Source organism: Acinonyx jubatus, chromosome B2 (assembly GCF_027475565.1).
Source record: "Acinonyx jubatus isolate Ajub_Pintada_27869175 chromosome B2, VMU_Ajub_asm_v1.0, whole genome shotgun sequence".
Taxonomy (NCBI): domain Eukaryota; kingdom Metazoa; phylum Chordata; class Mammalia; order Carnivora; family Felidae; genus Acinonyx; species Acinonyx jubatus.
Window position 1 is genome coordinate 15859254 of NC_069385.1, and position 23729 is coordinate 15882982.

At 43.4% G+C, this 23729-nt stretch overlaps 1 protein-coding gene across 3 annotated transcripts in view; it reads right to left on the reverse strand.

Moving 5' to 3' along the window:
• Nucleotides 1–23729, reverse strand: part of AKAP12 (A-kinase anchoring protein 12) — a 101055-nt gene that overhangs the window by 71550 nt on the left and 5776 nt on the right. The window contains exon 1 of one of the 3 annotated variants that reach the window (XM_053222097.1): nt 15380–16158. The exons of the other annotated variants lie outside the window; for them this stretch is intronic. The gene's annotated coding sequence lies outside the window, so the exon portion shown is untranslated. Of the gene's footprint in view, nt 1–15379; nt 16159–23729 lie in introns of those variants that run through there. 3 annotated transcript variants of the gene reach the window in all.

Below are 23729 nucleotides of genomic sequence, written 5' to 3' on the forward strand. Positions count from 1 at the left end.
AAGCAGGCTCCAGGCCCTGAGCTATCAGCACAGAGCCTGGTGCAGGGGGTGAACTCACAAGCTGTGAGATGGTGACCTGAGCCTAAGTCGGGCGCTCAACCGACTGAGCCACCCAGGCGCCCCGGCAATACAATCTTTTAAAACACTAGAATAACAAGTGTCTTCCCAAGAGTTCTGGAATAAGGTTCTGGGTGTGGGCACTGTAGGCCACTAAAAGAGTACAGTATGAATTTAAAGATTTATTGAAGGATTTTAGAAAATAAGCAGGAGGTTTTGCTGGAAGAACACTTTTAAACTCATTGTCCGAAGCTCAGTCATGAACGAGGCCTTCTCTTCGCATAACTGAAGCACCACTGTCTACTGCAGAGAGAAAGCGATCTCCAGCATATCTGTGTTTAAAGAATGGACCTTTCCCAAATCAAAATCCAACCGGACTTATGGTGCATCTTTGATAACGATAAACAGCACACGAATTCTCCCTCACTGTGAGTCTATCCACATTCATACATTATAGACCCCAACATTCACACAGAAATTAATATGCAGTTAATTCATGAAATTTTCAGTTATCAGACACGATACATTTTCATTATCGTAGATTTTAAATAAAATACAAATGAGAAGATGAACACATTCTATCTACTATTCCTCTTTCCACAGTAGTACAAGAAACACACGCATCGATGAGCTACTCCCTAAGGGTCTGAAAAGGGAAGGCTTACCATGTCTCATATAGTTCAGTGATGAATGCTTTTTTTTTTTACTAGAAGATACACCAGTATCTGGCAAACCAATACACTTGGAGAATAAATTCTTACAAAATCCACACATTAGTCCTAAAATCTGTTCCTATGTATACACTTATTAGCATTTAAAATGTCTTATATTTGTTCAAAAAGAACAGAAGGGAAAAGCTAAAAAAGAAGTAGGAATTATAGCCCTGTTAAAATATACTATACCAAAGAAAATGGGAAAATAGGAGGCAATAGTCTATTTGTGGTTTTATGCCTTCTCATTTTCAGATCTAAGTGTGAGACTCATTCAATAAATATCTATTGAGATTCTATTAAGCAGGAAATTTTGAGTTAAAGGAATTTAACAGTTCTGTATTATTTCAGTTCTATAAAGCTCCCCCCCTCATAAATGTCTAGACCTTTAGGAACAATATGCCTGGATTTCTTATTCCATCCATTTTGCATTTTAAAAACTCTCTTAAAGAGGAGCAGATCCAGAAAATGAGTTACTTATCTGTATGGGTGTGGTTATCATAGGCACTTTCCACCCCTAAAAAAAGATAAAATCCAGGTCTCTCTTTTTTTTAAGTAAAAGCATGTGTGTGTGTGTGTGTGTGTGTATATATACACACACATATACACACACATATATATACGTATATATGTATATGTGTGTGTGTGTGTGTGTGTGTGTGTGTGTGTGTATAGCTTAGTAAAGCATTCCAGTCTACATAACATTTATAACTGACAAACATTTATTGCAGCCCCATCGATTAATAACCGTGCTCAGACATTTGCTCGACATCTCCATCTGTCTGATGGAGATCTGGAGCCCCAGAGTACAGAACCCACCTTGAAACAGCTGCAGAAGTAATTACCCCTAGGAAAGGACGGATTCATTTTCTTCCGAATCTTCAAGATTGTATAACTTGCTGTATTTGTTTTTAGGTTTGTTATCTTGTTAAATAACTAAATGACCGTGAGCAAGATTTGTCTTACATCGCTTAAACTGAGCTCGGGCTCACAAAGAACTCCACCTCGAAGTCAATCCTTCCACATCAATCCCAAAAGGATAAGTCTTGTAAAGGATAGGTGCCCTTGTATTCTTCTTTTAAAGAGATACAACAATGAAAAGGAACAGGGAAATCAACGGGCTATCTAAATCTTTCATAAAAGCACAAGGCTGATAAAACACAATCAACGACTTCCTGGGGGTGGGGGTGGGGCAGGTAAAATAAATGGCAAATAAATAATAAGTTCCTCCAAATCTTGGATCTCCAGGTGTCTTGTGCTCCTCTAGCCACTCCCAGTCCTGCTTGGCTTGCCTTTGTGTGAGGCTCTGTCCCCAGGGAGACAAGCTGCAGTGACTGCAGAGCTGGGGCGTGAGCCTGATCCTATCCCTTCAACAACTGCGGTGGGGGGGGGGGGGGAACTGCTGACAAAGCTAAAGCTAACTCCGTTTCATTAGCCTTTCTCTCTCAGTTCCACTAAAGCCCTAAGCAAAAACGGAAACATGCAATGGAGCGCATTAGCACCTACACAAATGTCTTCATCATTTTCAAACACGGGAAGCAGACACTTGCAGGTAGAAATCTACATTTTCAACCCCTTGCTGGCTTCTCCTAAGGAGCCTTTGCAACAGAGATTCCAACCACCAGAACACCTTGCTAGGAAAATTAGCTTGCACAGTTTTAGCTTTGCTACATGTAAATTTGTTTCAAGATTTAAAAGGTCTCCTGGAACACAGAAGGAAAAAAAAACACAAAATTTATTGTTTAACTCTCTGCAAATTGTATTTCACGGTCCGTGGAGGCTCAACACTACCAGAGTTCTGTTTGTACACGAAATTTCAGTCTGATCAATGTGTCAATGAGCAATTGTAGGACCGAGACAAATGGCTAGTGAGGTCATCCATTAATAAATACGTTCAATCTAATTTTTATTATTTACTAGCCATTTTCTTCTTGCAAAGATGAATGTTAACCAATTAAACAAAACCAGTCTAGATGTCTAGATAATTAGAACATTTTTCCAAGTCAGCGAGGTATTCTAATGGCTTAATCTGCATAAAGTCATTCAACAGAAATAATAAAAACAGCCTTTCTGCAATCCCACACTATAGTGGAAAATGTAAATGTACAACTTGTTGGATAAAAAAATGATATGTAGGTGGTCCTGTTGAGACAGATGGCAGGAAAATAATCCTATAAAACCTTACTTCTTCCAGTGATAGTATGAGATTTTTTTAAACATTCAAATTACTAAATCAATATAAAATGTGTAAAGTATTCTGACACACACACAAAAAACCTGTTAATGATTCATTCAAAGGTCTTTTACAGCAACATGTGAACTTTAGCAATGTGATGTCTCCTACGATAGTGTTTCTAAGGGAAGATCGTAGTCAAGCTGTTTTTTACACCACTTTCTTGGAGGGTGGGTTCATTTTTCAAAAATGTATTCAATGGTTTTGTTCCCTTTTCTCAATGTAAAATGGACGCGCACTCTTAAAGGGACGCTCGGAGGGCTCAACACCCTGAATGCAACTAACAATGGAAACCTCAAATTAACATGAGGGACACTGTCCAGCTCTAGATTCTCATTTGCCAAACCTCTGGCTTTCCAAATGTCTTCCAGAAACAGCAGGTTAAGAGCCATTAAAAGGACAGCTTGTTGCAACAAAAATGGCAGTCAGGGTAACACAATCAGCACCATCGCTTGACTTCATGGGGTTCAAACAGGTCTGGGAGAACTGACCTAGAAATATGACCTCCATGGGCACGGGTGGCTCAGTCGGTAAAAAAGGGCCAACTCTTGATTTCCGCTCTGGTCATGATCTCACGGTTTTTGAGATAGAGCCCCATGTGGGGCTCTTTGTTGACAGCATGGAGCCTGTTTGGGATTTTCTTTCTCTCTCTCTGCCCCTCCCCTCGCTCTCTCTCTCAAAATAAATAAAATAAACAGTTAAAAAAGGAAAACGGGGGCGCCTGGGTGGCTCAGTTGGTTAAGTGTCTGACTTCGGCTCAGGTCATGATCTCACGATTCGCAGGTTCGAGCCCCGCTCCGGGCTCTGTGCTGACAGCTCAGAGCCTGGAGCCTGCTTTGGATTCTGTGTCTCCCTCTCTCTCTGCTTCTCCCCCACTCATGCTCTGTCTCTCTCTCCTTCAAAAATAAACATTAAAATTTTTTGAAAGGAAAAAAAGAACTATTACCTCCATTTTCATACCATTGTTGCTATGAACCTGAGTCTGTTTTTCAATGCTTTGAAGTTAAAAATGATTAAAACTGTGAGTCTTTCTCTAAGAACATACAAAAGAGATAAAGGCTATGTTAAGTTGGAACTTTTTTCTTCCTGCTATTTTTTAATCTTCCTACAATTTCTAGTTTCCATATTTACAATGCTTAAAGACCCTGACCTGTTCAGATACAGAACTCCTTATGTCTCATCAGGTAATTCACAACTTCCTTCAGGAAAAAAATAAGCATTTCTGCCAAAATTTTCTGACATGTTTTAATTAAAGTCAGATGTGCTACTCTAGTGACCCCCTTCCCTGCCACCCTACCCCCCCCCCACCATCACCACTCCCAGCCAGGTGATCCTCAAGAACTAAGGGTAATAACCACCTTGGTCCCATTCTTTTAACCGATCCAACAACAATTATCTCACCATTTCTCTTGTTCTATGACATGTCCCCACCAAGAGGAGCCTTTGAAGTGCCCTGCTAGGGATTTCCTTCCTTGAGGCAAGTTTGAAATAAAAATTGGAAACATGCTCGTAACGTTGTTGAAAACTATCTTTAATGTAAAGGGGAAAACAAAGGGAGAAAAGATGGGGGGGGGGGAAGGGGGGGAAAAAGTCTTTTATACCGAAGAATGCCAAGTGAAGAAATGTAGAAAAAATAGTGGATAAGAGTGTCCCCATTTTGCAAACCTCCAACGGGAGTCAGGCAAGAATCATCAGCGGATGCTAAGACATCGTTTGGCCACAGTACGGTCTATATCAACGTGCCATGTTACCCCACAGTGAAAAGCTTCTTTTCTTTTCTTTTTTTTTAAGTTTATTTATTTTGACAGAAAGAGCACGGGAGGGCCAGAGAGAGAGAGGGAGCTGGAGAGAATCCCAAGCAGGCTCTGCACCGCAGGCTTGACACAGGGCTTGAACTCAGGAACCGTGAGATCATGACCTGAGCTGAAATTGAAAGTTGGACGCCAACCCGAATGAGCCACCCAGGAGCCCCAGGAAAAGCATCTCTCTAATGAGGAGATCTGGTATGAGCCCTTAACCAAATCATCAAACTTAGCATCGCCTAGAGTGGGGCCACCCAATATTCTAGACTCCTGGTGTGATGTAACAGTAAGCACTAAGTATCAGGGAGGTGTATTCTGGCTAAGAATGTTCCCCAATCATAGAAAAACAAACTGGATAAACCCACTATGCATGAAACTGGCCAGGCTCTCCATAAAAATAAATCCCATGAAAAACAAGATGGGAGACATATTCTAGTTTAAGAGACTAAAAAGAAACATAGCTGAATGAAATTTGGGAACCCTGAGGAGATCCTGGATCTTTTTTTTTTTTTTTCAACGCAGGTATGAAACCCATTTAAGGAATAGGGTAAGTTTGAATATGGACTCTATTATTAGATGATAAAATTAATGTTAAGCCTCTCACGTGTGATAATGGTACTGTGGTGAAGAAGAATGAGGAATTTATTCTTACGAGTCAGTGCTAACCTCTTGCCAAGTATTCTGATGTCTCAGAGTTCAAACAAAAGGACACATGTAAGAGACCAAAAACAAGTCTGGCAAAATGTTCATGACCGGTCAGTCTTGAACTGCTTCTGTACAATTATGTTTAACCAACAGAAATTCTCATCTTTACGCCTTCCTACTACAAAACATTTTTTTTTAATTTTTTAATGTTTATTTATTTTTGAGAGAGAGAGAGAAAAAGTGTGAGCAGGGGAGGGGCAGGGAGAGAGGGAGACACAGAATCGGAAGCAGGTTCCTGGCTCCGAGCTGTCAGCACAGAGCCCGATGTGGGGCTCAAACCCATGAGCTGGGAGATCACGACCTGAGCCGAAGTCCGACGCTTCACCGACTGAGTCACCCAGGCGCCTCAGAACATTTTATTATTTGAGCAACTCCCCCATCCACAAGCAGAATTTATCTTAACAGATAAGAGCTTAATAGTCATGGCTGTTAAGAACTGTTTTTCAGAAGCCAGAAGAGCACTGCTTCAATTACCAGGGGCGCACAGCCCACAACGTTCACACGGATGCATCAGGGTGCTTGCTGCACAGTCTTCCGGAAGGCGTCTTTAATTTTTCGCTTTACGTGGATGAAGATAGACACTGGAAATTTCGTTCACTAAAAACAAACTGGATCGACGTCATCAAGGAAACGCAAAGCAAAACCACAGTAAGATACAAGCACTGCACACCCACTAAGATGACTGTAATATTCAAAAGGGCAGATGAACCAAGTACCAGGGAGCATGTGGAGAAAATGGAACCCTTTTCCACTTCTGGTGGGAAAGTAAAATGGCACAGCTGCTTTGGAGAAGTCTGGTAGTCACTCAAAAACTTACACATAGAGGGGTGCCTGGGTGGCTCAGCTGGTTAAGCGTCCAACTTCAGATCAGGTCATGATCTCACGGTTTGTGGGTTCGAGCCCATGTCAGGCTCTGTGCTGACAGCTTAGAGCCTGGAGCTGCTTCGGATTCTGTGTCTCCCTCTCTCTCTCTGCCCCTCCCCCACTCACGCTCGCTCTCTCGCTCTCAAAAATAAACATTAAAAATTTAAAATCAAAATTTTTTTTAAAAATGTAGTTTTTAAAATGTAGCTCTGATTACTAAGGACACTACTCCATATAGACCAGTGCAAACCACAGTACAGTATTTTTATTAATAAAGCATTAAGAGTAAACTTGAAATGCTGTGTATTAGCCACCCTCCCTCATTTTATACTATTGTCAACATAAAATCAATTAAAACCCCCAGCTATCGGCGCGTCTGGGTGGTTCAGTCGGTTAAGTGACTCGGCTCAGGTCATGATCTCACGGTTCCTGGGTTCAAGCCCCGCTGTCAGCGCAGAGCCCGCTTCGGATCTTCTGTTCCCCGCTCTCTGCCCCTTCCCCACTGGTCCTCTCTCTCAAGATAAACTTAAAAGAATAAAGATAATAAACAATAGTGATTTACCTCCCTCCCGCTTATAAGTTAGATCCTCTTTCATCCGAAATTCCCTCCCACGCTGATCTGGTTTTTCAACGATCTTAAAAAAAGAAAAATACTAAAGAAATCATCTAAAACACTTGTCATTCTAACGCTTCATTTTCAGGCACACCTTTTCACACTTAGCCGCGTACATGTGCTATAGAGAAAGAATTGCTATTGTGAAGTCAGTTCTGCATACTCCCCCGCATTCTGAAACCACACATTTGGCCAGGATGCCACAAATTCCTCTCACGACCCTTTAACGACAAGGATCTAGCCTCTGCGCCACACGTAATTCACTTCGCCGATCTTTCCGTACCTTAAACAAGGCAGCGATAAACAGTGGTGACAATCATCGCATGGCATATAGTTTTCCTGCTCTTGTATTCCTTTTTTGCTGACCTTCCAAAATTAGGCGTGCTGGCACAAAAAAGTGTGAACACTCGACATGGTCCAGTGCGTCGCCCAACTGCTTTAGAGTTTGGTTTTTCAAAAAGCACAGGAACTCGTGCATCTCAGGGCGTTTTTCTCCCGTTCGATTCGATGCACTTCTGTCTCCACCTGTCCTTACACAGCCCCAGTATCTTTCTCTGTCCTGTACTGTGTGCTTCACGTCCGTCTGCTTTGGTGCGGGGAGAGCTACACAGTCCTTCCTCTTTATCCCAACACTGTCGCCATGCCACAGTTTGAAAAAAAAAAAGACACAATCCAGCCTCACTTTCTGATTTTTCAGTCATGTGCCAATTTGAGACATCTGCCCTCACTTCTGACGCAAGCTGGTAAAACATTCACTCTGGCCAGGCCGAGGGAGTTCTGTAGCTGGCGAAGCTTACTAGGATGATGTGTCAACTATGTTTATCCAACCGTACGTTTGACCACACTTGAGGAGAGTTGCTGAACTATTCAATTTTGTCACATCTCTGCTGGAATCCAGAAACGCTATCAGTCTTATCTCAAAAATTCTATAGTACAGAAACCTGAAAACAACAGAAAAAAAAAGAAGCAGAGGGTTGATTACTGGGTTTATTTTTAGTGAACCCCACCTGACTTCTGGTGATCACCGATTTTTTTTTTCACATATCCACTGAGTAATCCATTCTAGGCCAAGAAGAATATTATATTCACGGTTAACTGCAGTTCTTAATGATGAGGGAAGATTGATAGGGGATGGATGGGGTACGGAAAAAGAATTGCCTTTTATATACCTATGTATGTACTGTTCAGTTTTTTTTAATGTTTATTTATTTTGAAAAAGAGAGTGAGCAAGCCTCAGAAGGACAGAGGGAGGGAGAGAGAGAATCCCAAGCAGACTCCGAGCTGCCAGCACAGAACCTGTTGCAGGGCTTGATCCCATGAACTTCCAGATCATGACCTGAGCCGAAGTCAGATGCTCAAACGACTGAGCCACTCCTGCGCCCAAAACTTAGAACATTCTTGACTTAAAAGGCTTTGCCTCCAGCCCTCAAGGCAGGTCAGTAGTTCATTTACACCTTTCAGGACCTCTCCTTGCTCCTGGCTTTTTCACTGTGGCAAACTTAGGAGTGTCAGGCTACCCTCCAAGAGGATGTTCTCTTGTTTACTTTCCTCTTTTTCATTCCATCCCTTCTGTATCCCACTAGCTTTTCTCACAGAAGTCTCCTCTCCACCTGCCCCAAGCTGGAAAACGCAATCGACAGGGAAGAGGACAGTAGGTATAGATTCGAGGTGGGTGGGCTCAGCTTGAAGGGACAAAAGACAACGGGACAGAGGTGTCCCAGATGGAGACGGATGGTTTCAGAATCCAGCAGCGCACAAATGTAACGGAAGCCAGGCCAGTGGATGATACAGCTCACGAGAGCCTGTGGTGTAACAATATCTGAAGAAGTAACAGAAGGAATTTAGTAGTTTTTGAACGGGGGCCTCCCAGACCGGTTTACTTTGAGTTGTGAGTTAGAGAAAGCCCAAAGCTTCTAGTTCAGCAAGTGGTACTTCTGCCTTTACATTACCAGACTCTAAGAGGATCATCAGCATGTGAGTCACAGAACATTGAACTTTAAAAGAAGACAGGATTCTGGAGGTCACATCAACACCTCTTTACACATACAAGAAATCAATCTAAAGGCAGAGAACTTCGGGCAGTAAACGGTCTGGTTTGCAGGCAAAGAAAATGTGCTTGAACTCTGAAGTATAAGGAAAGTAATGCCCAGAAACATTGTCAACACCTTAGACTTGGTGGGCACTGTGGAATGTCTCTCCAGCTGTCGGGGGCTGAGGCAGTCTTCACGTGTGAAACAGTCCTGATACACGCTGGCTTCACTGAGATTCCCTCCCATACTAAGCCTAGCTGTTCACCATAAAAGTTAGAAAGGCTTCAGGGATTTTCTTTTCGGAGGTGGGGAGGAGAAGGAAAACACAGACTTTCTAAACGTCAGTTAATTCGTACCGGACATTATTTGTTGAAAAGGAAAATAACAATAAATCAAATGTTTGAACCTTTAAGTCAACTGCCTAGGTTTCTGCTTCAAACAGAATTCCCAAAATAAAAGCCGACCCAATCACGAAATACATGCATAGCCCAAACTGCAATGATGTTTCTGCACAAATATGATGAAGATACCACAGTCTGCATCGATGATGGCCAAGGCGGCGGACAACTGACTTCAGTCGTGTTGCCATTTCTCTGAGGCCATGTGACTACTGCACCACAATGGAAAAGTACTTACAATTAGACATGCGATGTTTACATTCATGATTACCTTGATTGAAAGGGGAAAAAAAAAATGTATAGAAGATCAAAAGAAAACATTTAATAAACCATTGGCTTCTGGGCGCCTGGGTGGCTCAGTCAGTTGAGCAACCAACTTTGACCCAGAGCAGGATCTCAAGGTTTATGAGTTTGAGCCCTGCATCACGCCCGATGCTGTTAGTGTGGAGCTCACTTCAGATCCTCTGTCCCCTTCTCTATCCCTCCCCCATTCGTGCTCTCTCTCTCTCTCTCTCTTTCTCTGTCTCTCAAAAATAAACATTAAAAAGAAAAAAAGAGGGGCGCCTGGGTGGCTCAGTCGGTTAAGCGTCCGACTTCAGCTCAGGTCACGATCTCGCGGTCTGCGAGTTCGAGCCCCGCGTCGGGCTCTGGGCTGATGGCTCAGAGCCTGGAGCCTGCTTCCGATTCTGTGTCTCCCTCTCTCTCTGCCCCTCCCCCGTTCATGCTGGGTCTCTCTCCGTCTCAAAAATAAATAAATGTTAAAAAAAAAAAAAAGATGCAACTTGGGGAATAAAGAATACGGGAATGATAGGTGCGTAACTGGAAGCAAAGAAAGTCTGGAGGGCTATATACACCTACAAGCAGAGGGCCTCTCCAATTACAGGGTCCAGGGTACTTCTAACTTTATAACCATCTACATCTATAAAGCAATTATATGTATAGAAAAATGGGTAGAAAAAGGAAGACTGTTTCCCCACCCCCCACCCCCACCTTTTAGTAACTACTTCCCAAAACCTCATTTCCTCATGTTTGCCTTTGTGGAAAAGCAGCCTACGGACACTCAGTGTTGCTCCTACCCATTCAGTGGCCTGGGCAGCGGGGGCTTCCAGTCGCAAGACTAGTTTTTAGATGAATGTTGCATATATGACATAGAATATTTAAAATTTGGGAACAAGGAAAAGATCTAAGGGACCAGAACTGGAACCAACAAACACTTCACGGCGGCCTGGACGTTGATAAATGACAGGAAGAGAAGACGAAGACAGGGATACCATTCTCCAAGAGTTCCCCTTTATGGGAACACAGCGGGGCCAAAGGGACAGAAGGAAGGCTCCCCCTGAGGTAAACTTGTCTAATGCACAGACCTATACATGGGACTGAAACTTGGCGGACATAATTTAGTGTTAAAACCCTGGGAGAGGACAGAATCTCCTAAGGACCATGCCTTGATCATGGAAGGCAAATCGGCTGGGAGATGGTGCTAAGGGAGGAAATGTGTTTGAAATGGAATGGAATTCATCAGGGCCCAGTAGGAAGGATGAGGAACTGGGATGTCAGGCAAGCAGAGCAAAACAGGAAGGGAAAAGGGGGTGATTGCAGGGGCCTGGCTGTCAGTTACAGCCAAATTAAAGAGAAAAATAAGTAGTATTGCTTCTAATTTAGGCTGTACGACTTACCGCCGAACCCAAATTGCTCGTACAGCCCAGCATCAGCTACTTCCAGGCCATGATGGAGTGGGCAGAGTGGGGACAGTGGAGATAAGAGGTTGGCTAATGAAGATGAATCATTTGCCCCTTAAAGATGTAGTAACGTATCCTAAAATACTTAGAAAAATAGTGCATTTGGTACCTTAGGAGCTGTCTAGTATCCCCTCAGTTAATAAAAGACATCGAAGGAGAAGGAAGAGGAGGGAGAAGCAGAAGAGAGAAGAGAGAAGAAGAAAAGACACGTTCTCTTGGCCTCACAGCCAGGATCCCTTCACACTGCAGTGGTCCTGGACCCACCAGCCCCAAAACTGGGAGCTGAGCCAACCACAGGGAGACCCTAGTATTAAACTCAAGAGCTAGTGAAACAAAAGCTCCACTTCCTAGTTCAATTTTCACTTTGATGGCTCATTTTCTTTTTAAAGTTCATTTATTTGAGAGAAAGAGAGAGAGAGGGGCGCCTGGGTGGCTCAGCTGGTTGAGTGCCGGACCTCAGCTCAGGTCACCATCTCGCAGTTCGTGGGTTCAAACCCCGCGTCGGGCTCTGTGCTGACAGCTCGGTGCCTGGAGCCTGCTTCGGATTCTGTGTCCCCCTCTCTCTCTCTGCCCCTCCCTCACTCATGCCCTATCCAGCTCTGTTTCTCAAAAATAAACATTAAAAAAAAAAAAGTTACACTCAAGAAAAGGGTCAGTAAGTGGGCATATTCGATTAATATAGATTTTGTATACACTGATTTAAAAAATAAACCCATTAATAGCCAATATTTACTCAGAAGCAAGAATCAGTACCTTATGCCTAGATTGACCTGCTCCAGTTTATTGTGGCCTGAAACAATCTCCCAAGAATAGCCCTATGGTGACTTTTGATTTTTTTTTTTTAATGCTTATGTTCGAGACAGACAATGGGAGGAGCGGGGCGGGCGGGGGGGCGCCTGACACAGGCTCAAACCCACAAAACGCAACATCACTACCCAAGCCGGAAGTCAGACGCTTAAGCGACTGAGCCACCCAGGCGCCCCCAAATTTTTGTTAATGTTTATTTCTGAGAGAGAGAGAGACACACGGAGCACAGGAGAATCCCAAGCAGGCTCCATGCTGTCAGCACAGAGCCCCACGCAGGGCTCAAACTCGTGAACCAGGGGATCACGACCTGAGTCTGATCCATCAGAGCTGACTGAGTCTGAGTCCATCAAGAGTCTGATGCCCAACCGACTGAACCACCCAGGCACCCTGACTCAGATTTTAAAAGCAGCAGCTATCTTAAAATTTTTGCTCAGTTACAATCCCAAATACAGTTATTTGCTTTATTTGCTTTCATCAGACTCAAGAAAAAATAAATCAGTGTCTTTCTCAACTTTTTATCCGAAGCCCATATAAGCCAGTTGATTGGCTCATAGTAAAGGAATCATAAACTTTGAGGATTTTTCCTTCTTCATGACCATAAAAAGCAACAAGCAGATGACATTTCTCTTTACTCTTATTCGCCAGAAGAAGAATTTGCAATTCCGTTCAAAAAGGCTCTATTTTGACCTTCCCCTGATCTCCGTTCAGGTTCACATACAGCTACAATACAACCAGTACTCCCTGCAGGAGCTCGAAAGGGTTTGAGGAACACAATTTACAGCATTTAACTTCACACTAGTCCAACTGTCTTTGGCTCCAGAAAATATGGTTAAGGCAAAGTTTGAAGGCATAACGTGGCTTGCGTTAGGATACTTAGCTCTACATGCAGTTAAGTGCCATAGAAATGGAGTCTATAAACAGTTATTATTAGACTCACTGCAGACTGAAAATCTGATGCAATTATCTGGATTACCTCAACAATGAAATTCATCCAAACTGTCCTCAGCCCCAATTTTTAAAAATTTTTTTGAAAATTTATTTTTTAATTTACATCCAAGTTAGTTAGCATACAGTGCAACAATGATTTTAGGAGTAGATTCCTTACTGCTCCTTACCCATTTGGCCCATGCCCCCTCCCACAACCCCTCCGGCAACCCTCTGTTTGCTCTCTATATTTAAGAGTCTTTTATGTTTTGTCCCCCTCCCTGTTCTTATATTATTTTTGCTTCCCTTCATGTTCATCTGTTTTGTTTCCCAAATTCCTCACGAGTGAAGTCATATGATGTTTGTCTTTCTCTAATTTCGCTTAGCATAATACCCTCTAGTTCCATCCATGTAGTTGCAAATGGCAAGATTTCATTTTTTGATTGCCGAGTAATACTCCACTATATACATACACATATATATACGTACATATATATATGTACACGTATATACATACGTATGTATATACATACGTATGTATATATGTATACGTATATGTATACGTGTACATATATATGTACATATGTACATATATGTGTGTATATACGTATACATATATATGTGTGTACATATGTGTGTGTGTGTGTGTGTGTATACATACCACATCTTGTTTATCCATTCATCCGTCGATGGACATTTGTCAGCCCCCCAAATTTTAATGATCCTTACTGTTACCTCAATTTTCTACTTCTTTCTTGGCCCTCCCCCCCACCATTAGCAAGTCTAGACATCACTTACTAAGGATAGGAAAATATGAAATATTTCATCTCAGGATTATCTGAGGCATTTCCCAAATAACATACATTTAAAAGCTGGGACATAGCCCCTATTTTCCCAGTTTAACCAGAGAGGAGGAATTTCTCTACATGTGGCTCATTTAAAAATCAGATACATAAGGGGCATCTGGGTGGCTCAGGGGGGCATCTGGGTGGCTCAGTCAGTTAGTTGAGCGTCCGTCTTTGGCTCAAGTCATGATCTCACGGTTGAGGGGTTCAAGCCCTGCCTCGGGCTCTGCGCTGACCGCTCAGAGCCGCTGGAGCCTCTTTCGGATTTTGTGTCGCCTCCTCTCTCTGCCCCTCCCCCACTTGTGCTCTGTGTCTCAAAAATAAATGTTTAAAAAGAATTTTTTTTAAATACATAAAAAAATACCATCAGTTTTACATGAATGAAATGAAAACCCATCCTTCCTGTGCCCCCCACCAAAAAAGAACACATTTCCCTAATACGTTAGAATTATTGTCTCAGTCTCAGATTAGGAATAACTGTTAAATTTGCAGTCCCCGTCTACATGCTAACAGATGCAGGCGTAGATCCCAAGTAATTATTGGCTCCACACTACCCATCACAATAAATGCAGACGCCGCACCCAGAATTCAATGTTGTCCGCAGCAGGGCCTCAAGTGCCTCCCTGGGCTCTCCTCAACCCCTCTTCCAGCTACGCTCTCTTCTCTTGCCCAGCTTTTTTCAACTGCGTTTGCATAAAGAGGCCTACTATGTGTCCCCTTTTGGAGAGGTGTAATTAATAATTACCAACATACTAAAGATGTGGCCAAGTCCTGCAGTTAAGGAAGAGTAGGCGGCCCCATTTCATCACTTTTCAATTTTTATTATTATTGTACTATTTTTCAACGTTCTTGCCCCCTCTGAAGAGTCTCCGTTCTTCAACAATTCACCATAGATTCTATTTCCTCCATCTTGGCTCGGGCTGCTATGACAAATGACCGGGGCTTAGACAACAAATGTGTATTTCTCACACAGTCCTGGAGGCAGGGAGTCCAAGGTGAAGGTGGGGCCAATCTGGGTCCCACTGAGAGGGCTGTCTCCTCATCCTATTCTCACGTGGCAGGGAGCAAGAAAGCCACCCACCTGCCTCTTCTTGCGAGTTAACTAACAAGATCACGATGGCTCCACGATGGCTCACCTTCATGACCCATCACCTCCCCAAGGCCCCGTCTCTTAATACCATCACACTGAGCATTCCGGTTTCTGCACATGAATTTTGTGGGGACACTCCGTGCATTGCATCCTCTGTGTCCCCCTTCCTGGTACCTCAGTCCGTGCTCCCTCTTGCCTCCGGACCTGTCACGGCCGTGCCCCTTGTCCAACACTCAGCTACAGTACGGTTTCCATGAGCTTAAGTCCACAATAAACTGTGGGCACTGTGGCCATATGTAGTTGCAGGAAACCGGGCTGGTCCCCTGAGGTGCTTAACACCCACTGCAAAGAAAGACCCTCCCCCCCCAACCCCTGTTCACTTAAAAGGAACTCTCTGCTTTTCCCTTTCTTTGTAAATATACCTACGCATAGCCTATTATCGCTTGCATACATACTCTTTAAATAAAAATTTTGAGTCTGAGATCATGCAATTAAGGAAAAAAATAAATAAAACCCACTTAATCACATCTATGGCTTCCCAGTCACTAACCTAGAGCCTTACCTTTGTTTTGGTGTTGCAAGGTGGTCTGCTACTTCTAGACCAGCCCTCCTAGAGGCTGAGAAGTGAATCCAGGCACTTAATTTGCCAGAAGACTAAAGCACACTGGGTAAGGACGAAGCAAGGAGCCAAGGATCATAGGGACAGCTTGAGAAACTTTCTCTGACAAATGTAATACTTTAAACCATGACCTAGTTCCCTGAATACTTAAGCATTCTTTGCATTCCTTCCTCTCCTGGAGGACTGTTTATCAGGCACAGTTCCAAAAGGGACTTGAAATCTCGCTCTCTAGATAACACTGTACGTCCTCTTTGGTCACCACAGACTCTGCATATAGGACAAAAACCTTCTGAGCATTCAAAAGATCTAGTATGTCTTTAATTAGTGTGAAAAGAATAACCGACCTTCGTTTTAATCAAAGCAAACCAGCTTTCTATATCGTAACTGAGAGACCTAAAACTGCCATCGAATTGCATTTAAAGTTAACTTAAACTCTTGAAAGTTTTACAAAGAAAAAATATCAGCTATAAAACCAGATCAGCTGGGGATCTGCCCCCAGTCCTGTCAACTACTTTCTCTTTAAATTTTACACACTGACTTTTGTCAGGATTGGAGAAAAGATGGTAATAATCAAGACTGATTTAGTAAATATCAGTGGTGACATTTTCTACTGGTTTTCACTAACTTTCTTCATGGAAAACAGAGCTCAAGAACAAAAATTTCCCTTTAAATATTTAGATGAACACTACAGGAGTCCGAAATTCATGTCTAAGTGCCGAGTCACTGAATTATACACCTGAAACTAACGACACTCTGTTAACTGGAATTCAAATAAGAACTAGAGAGAGAAAGACAGAGAGGGAAGCTCATGTCTGAATAGTAAACACGTCATTTCTAAAATAATGAAGAAAAATTCATCATAGAGAGCCTGGCTAATTCTTAGCAATTTCCTATAGTTGACAGACAAGCCTATCTCCACCCCGGCCCTCCAATGTACTACAGTGTACATCGACTTTAAATGCAAAGCAGATAGACCACATCTAAGGCTGAACTTTGCACAGCCTGCAATTTGTTATGGGTATGGAGTAAAACTGTTATCCAAATGAAGGATAACTTCAAACCGAAGTTTGTTTCTCTCTCTCTCTCTCTCTTTCTTTCTTTTTGAGAGACAGACAGAGAGCACAAGCAGGGGAGGGGCAGAGAGAGAGAGAGAGAGAAAGAGAGGGAGACACAGAATCCAAGCAGGCTCCAGGCTGAGATGTCAGCACAGAGCCCGACGCGGGGCGCGAACTCCCAAACCGCGAGATCATGATCTGAGCTGAAGTCGGACACTCAACTGACTGAGCCACCCAGGCACCCCTCAAACCAAAGTTTCTTAAGACGCATTCTACAGTTTGCTAACTTAGTGAAAAATTATCACCCAGCACTGAAAATGTAAAAAAAAAAAAAGATTAGAAGCCATTAGAGACATCAATAATCTATTTTATGCATCACAACAATATATATTATATGGAGTCAGGAAATCTATCAGGGGTGCAATGTCTTAAAAAATGTCTTTAAAAAACAGGTTTTAAATTAAAATGGTCAATATCAGGGAGTGATGATAGAAAATTGATCCGTGCTGCAGACCAAGCCCACAGTGTGTAATGTGTGCAGTGTGTATAAAATCACGTGCTCAGACACGAAAATGGCGAATGATAAATCGTCCCCTGAACAAAACAGAGGGCAGGCAGTGGAGACGGAAAAAATCACAAAGGGTCTTCTTTGAAAGTAAACATTCCACGTTACCTAGATTCCTTGCCTACAAGTGGAAGGAACGGGAGTCAACCATCAGAGGCTTTCATTTTAGGCGGACCCGATGCGCTGGGGTAAAAGTCCCTGCTGTATACAGCAGTGGGTCCGATAGCTGTTCAACCCACTGGCATCTGTTCTACCTAGATTTCTATTAATATTCACTCGTTTCCACTTTGTCCACAGCCACGACCCTAAGTTGCTTATACTTGACCTTCCCCTAGGCCTCCCACCTGCACCACCCAGTGATCCTGGATTGCACCCAATGCCATGGTCTCTGCTCTGACAGGGATGGCTGTTACAGAATGGTATTGGTCTCATGGGAGTCCTCTGTCATTACCTATAAAGTCTGCTGCAAACTTCTTTTTCACAAGTCCCAAGTTGTTACTACCAAGTGATGTTCTCCTTTCCGAAGATCCTCTCTGCAGCATAAACCGTGGCTTGGCAGGGTACATTTACAGCGATAGACGATGAACTGCAACCTACACCATGAGGGGAACGTTCTTGCCTGTCCCAGGTACTCTGCAGGCTAAGTTTTGACCGCTCGGGTACTGTGGGCCGCCCGCATGCAAACCTATGCCCTGCACCCAATCCCCACTGGGTCCTGAGTATCTGCTACATCACCAGATCGTGCAAATGTTATCTGGCACCACCTCCCCGCAACACCCTTTCTGGCCTCATTCCCCACCCGCCCCCCACCCTCCCATCCACCCATTCACGTGGCACCTGCATCTTCGGTTCGTTCTTCACGAGCGGCCCTCCCTGGCTCTCGGCTGCCTGTGCAGCATTCCCAACAAGCTCTATGCAGCCTGCTCCTTCCATCTGCCCCTTACAAGCATGCAGCTCCTTTATCTGCTGGTCCCTCTGGCCTCCCAACTCATGGCCTCATGCACCTGCAACAGCTTCCAAAACGTTGTCTCCCTACGGCAGCTATCTGGACAACTCACTGAGAAGACATGTACCAAGTAATGGCAATTCTTCTATTTTCTATCCAATTTAGTTGAACCGTTTTCATGGAGTGTTTCCTAGAGGGACCCTCTGCCCTCACTCAGACTATGAGGTACTCAGATAAAGCTGAGTGTTCTCATCTCTCCGTTTCTCAAAGCATCTAGACCAATTCCTTTCACCTGCTAAGTGGTTATGGAACACCCACTTTTTTTAATGTTTATTTTTGTGAAAGAGAGACAGAGTGCGAGTGAGGGAGGGCAGAGAGGGAGACACAGAACCCAAAGCAGGCTCCAGGCTCCAAGCTGTCAGCACAGAGCCTGACATGGGGCTCAAACTCACAGACTGGGAGATCGTGACCTGAGCCAAAGTTGGACGCTCAACCGACTGAGCCACCAAGGCACCCCTACACTTGACTATTTTTAATGCAAGTTATTACACACCAAGAAAAATTAAGCTTAGAACGTAACGTCTGCTTCCCACTTTTTTATATTTACCTACGTATGAACTCACCATTGCCATGGCAGACCAGGGTAATGTGGTGTCCCTGGTGTGTCGATGGGGACCCCCAAATGTGGGGCAACCAATGGGTGGAAGCCGGTGGCACGGGAAGGTGAAAGGATTCACCAAGGCAGAACAAAGGAGATAGGAGTTTGTTTTTAAAAAAAAAAAATTTTTTTTAATGTTTATTTCTTTTTGGGAGAGAGCGAGAAAGAGGGAGTGTGAGTGGGGAGGGGCAGAGAGAGAGGGAAACACAGAAGCCGAAGCAGGCTCCAGGCTCTGAGCTGTCAGCACAGAGCCCGACGTGGGGCTGGAACTCACAGACCTCGAGATCGTGGCCTGAGCCGAAGTCGGAAGTTTATTAAATACACTGCAGGGGAGCTGCGGGCAGGAGAGCAAAGGGGAGATGGTCTGCAACAAGGCAGTGGGGGATGGCTGTATTTAAAGGAGGAAGGTGAGCAGGTTTGGGGATGTGTGGAATTTTGCCTTTTTTGGTAACTGTGCCCGCTTGTAAGTAGCCCCACTGGTCAGTTAGAGCCCATGGATATTTTGAGGTGGGTCGCCTGGTGGGCCTGTCTGTATTCAGCCTGGTGGTCCCTGTGGGCCCTTGTGCCTCGATCAAGTTTCCACTGCTCAAGTTTGTTGTCTACAAGCGGCCTCTACAGGTAACACTTGAGATGTAAAATGTAAACCACAGGCTAGCTATTGTAACTGATTACATTTTTAGCCACTCCCTTAATGCTTTTAAGTTACTATAATACGAATAAACACAGCAGGAAATTCCTTTTAAGAAAAAAGAAATCAGTAAGCCACAGATTTGTGCATATGTGGGGAAACTCGAGTTTTAAACAGAAGTGACTATTTAATCAGTAGTCCTGGAAACAAGAGGTAACCAGTATGGCAAATAAATTTGGATCTCTCCCTCCAGACATAAAACAATTCATTTCTAGCAAGGAGTGGAAAGGAAAGCTTGTGACTTTCTTAGTCCTGAGCTCTTGGGGTTCTTTCTTTCCATCCCCAGTCCTGGCACCGTGCCTGGAGTAGAACGGAGAGTAAAGACATGTTTATGGAATCAAGGCTGAGTAGTCACATGATGAGCAAGGCCAGAACCCTATTCTGATCATCAACGACTTGGTTAGGTTTTAGGATTTCTTCAAGGATTTCTGCACCAGCTGAATACCATAAACTCAGCCCTCAGCTCCTTCCCACTTACCCGGCACGGCAGAGGTTTTAAAATTGACAAATGAGGGAAGAGGTTTAAGAGGCTCCGGGTGGAAATGAAAATGAACATTGACAAGAGGCTCCTCCTTGCTCAGAAAGGATAATGGCATGGAATTCAACATGTATTTATCCTGCATAGCACATTCCATTTAGAAAAGCCTCTGCTGGCAGCACACTTCTCAATGCAGTAGAATCAAGGACAGAATTATGTAGGAGGAATATTTCCCTTTATTTTCTCCTGAAAATGTGAGGGGCGGAATACCGGCTCTTCCAACATCATCTGAAACGCTCCCTCCCACCCACACGAGCTCTAACCTCGGTCAGTCTCTGCTGTCATCTTGGCCTGGACCACTTCTCCCTGGCCCTCTGTGGGCCCCTATCGCCTGTACCTCCTTCCTTAAGGCAATGCCAGCCACAGCAGGCAAATCAGAATACCTGGTGAGCATTAAGGTGCTGATTACCTGACCTTTCAGTTGCCCGGGATTCTGATTCAATGTGTCTAGGATGGAAAGCAACCAGGTTGCTCAATTGTGCAACCCGGTTCACAATGTCTGCACATAACGAACAGAAGATCAGCCAATAAGTGGCAATAATCCTCCCCTTCTTAAATTCTAGCTTGTTTCATTTACAAATCAAACACTTTGACATTTAGTAAGTTGGCATTTACTAAAACCGGAATTAAAGTTAGGCAGCATGAAACCACAAGGCTGTCCATACTCCGTACCCTACTTTAAAAAAAAAATTTTTTTTTTAAATGTTTATTTATCTTTGAGAGAGACACGGAGCATGAGCAGCGGAGGGGAGGAGAGAGAGCGAAACAGACTATTAACCAGTCTCCAGGCTCAGAGCCTGACGCGGGGCTCGAGATCACGACCTGAGCTGAAGTCGGACACTTAACCGACTGAGCCACCCAGGCGCCCCACCCACCCTGCTTTTTAAAAAACATCACAGACAAGCTGCATGGAAGACAAAAACCTTTCAACTCTCATGAATCTGTGTATTAAGAAAAATCTAACATGGTCTGGGAAAGACCTTGTAGTTTCTGTGCTTTGAGCACCTATCTTTTTCCTGGGAAATCACATTTATTCCAGTTAACAGAGGAAGGCTATAGCTTGTGATGGGAATGAGAACAGAACCCGGGGCGGGGGTCTTCAGTCTATTGTTTTCCCAGGAGTGGAATTCTGCCATCCCCCAGTCCCAGGTTCCAACATTTCATGGATCACAAGTATGAAGAAATTTCCGGCAACTAGATGACTTTAGATTGTTCCCAGGGGAGAAATTTTATGATTGCTAAAGAAGTAGATCACTGTCCAAGTAAATAAAGACTGTTTACGAATTTGGGAAAAAATGAGTAAACACAAGCAGTACTTCGGCCACTTTTTTACTTTTTTTTTTTTGTTAACGTTTATTCGTTTTTTCGAGGGGGGAGGGGCAGAGGGGGGAGGACACAGAATCCAAAGCAGGCTCCAGGCTCTGAGCGGTCAGCACAGAGCCCGACGCGGGGCTCGAACTCACGGACCGCGAGATGGTGACCTGAGCTGAAGTCGGACGCTTAACCGACTGAGCCACCCAGGCGCCCCACTTTTTACTCTTAAACTTGCTTTTCCTTATTTTGAATAACTTTGAGGTGGGGTGGGGGAGTCTTTAAAAATTAACAGTAAAATAAACCATAGCCTTTAATGTTCTGGAAACCAGTCTGGTTCGTGATCGGGTGGCATGGAGAGGAAAAGCATATGGCTGATATACGTAATTAAAAACACATCGAGGAAACTCAAGTGCCAACTTGGGTGCAGAGTAGCAAATATTAGCAAATCTGCCCTGCACTGACGCAAATCATCCAAAAACTCGTGATCTTCAGAGTGGGGATACAGAGTGTCTCCCTGGAAGGTAAATTTAGCAAGGGCTATCTAAATTTTAAATGCATATAAATGCTCTGAGCAAGCAATTCCACCTCCGGAAATCTATCCTAGAGACACATTTGCACACATACAAAGATATCAGAGCTAGGATATTCCCTGTGTCAATTTAACAGAGCAAAAGACTAGGAAAATGTCAATGTAAACACAGGGGACTGGTTAAACTTTTACTGCATTTCAACCCATAAAGGGAAAATTTATGTAGCCATAAATAAGAATGGGGGTGGGGGGTTAAGGGGCACCTGGGTGGCTCAGTCCCATGAGTTCAGCGTCCGACTCTTGATTTTGGTTCAGGTCATGATCTCATGGTTTGTGGGTTCAGGCCCTGTGTCGGGGTCTGTGCCGACAGCTCAGAGCCTGGAGCGTGCTTCGGATTCTGTGTGCCCCCCCCCCCCCCGTCCCTCCCTTACTCGTGCTCAGTCTCTCTCTCTCTCAAAAATAAACATGAGGGGTGCCTGGATGGCTCAGTCAGTTAAGTGTCCAACTTCGGCTCAGGTCATGCTCTCACTCCATGATTTCGAGCCCCATGTCAGGCTCTGGGCTGACAGCTCAGAGCCTGGAGACTGCTTTGGATTCTGTGCCCCCCTCTCTCTCTGCCCCTCCCTGCTCACACTGTCTCTCTCAAAAATAAACATCTAAACATTTTTTAATGAAAAATAAGACATTAAAAAGTTAAAAAAAAAAAAAAGAACGGACGACTTGATCTCAGGGTCTTGTGCTCAAGCCCCACATTGTGTAGAGATTATTTAAAAAATAATGGACCTGTTCTTATTTATATACTCTACATGCATAAAGTTTCTAAAAGAACATGCAAGAAACCATCAACTTTGGTTTCAAACTATCCACAGTGAATGCTTGGTGGCTGGGAGGTGACAAGAAACTTACTTTTCACCAAACTCTACAAATCCAACTTCTCAACCATTAACATTTTTAGAAAAATAAACATTAGGGGCTCCCAGATAGCTCAGGGAGAACGCGGGACTCTTGATCTCGGGATTGTGAGTGCGGGCCCCACGATGGGTGTAGACATGACTTAAAAAAAAAAATCTTAAAAAAATTAAACATAAATCCTATTATGCAATGATTTTAAATAAAAATCATTTCAATAAGACTAAACAAGGACTTTTGATCTCATGAAGATGTTATGATTTAAGAATGTTAGATTATAGTCAGTTTTAAATAACTCAATTATTCATAAGTAATATGAATGTATGGATAATTGAAATTATTATAGATTATTAACATCTTCCCCTAATCCTTTTTAGAGTTGGAAACAAAACACTGACCATACAAAACCCTACCCTTAGGGTCTCTAAAAAAGTGCTAATTAGCAAGAAAATAACCCAAAATCTAAATAGACAAGTCAAATAAATATTACAGATTTTTAAGATTTCTCTTAAATAAGCTTGCACATTTATAATATATAGTGCTTCTCCCTTCCAAACTCAGTTTTCATATTTCCTATTATTTTAAAATAAAACATTCTAAATTATAATTTTTTCAGGTGTAAGACAATGAAGTGTTGGGTTCAAGGATATTTTAGCTTTGTTTTTTTCATGAGATAAAAGCACTGATAAATTTTTCTCAGTGCTATAAATCTGAATTTCTTACTTCCCGAATAGACTGTCGCATACAGAATCACAGAGGCCAAGGATGTGCACCACTGAGCTTGGTTTTCCTTTCAGTGGTATTCTAGAACAGTGAGTTAAAGCTGATGGAGAAAAAGAAACAATTTCATAATACCTTTTTAGTATATGTGCTACCGAAGCGAGCACTTCATAATACCTTTTTAAAGCAAAACATTTTACGGGTGCCTGGGCGGCTCAGTTGGTGGAGTGTCCGACTTCGGCTCAGGTCATGATCTCGTGGTTCACAGGTTCGAGCCCCATGTCGGGCTCTGTGCTGACAGCTCAGAGCCTGGAGCCTGCTTTGGATTCTGTCTCCCTCTCTCTCTGCCCCTGCCCAGCTCATACTCTCTC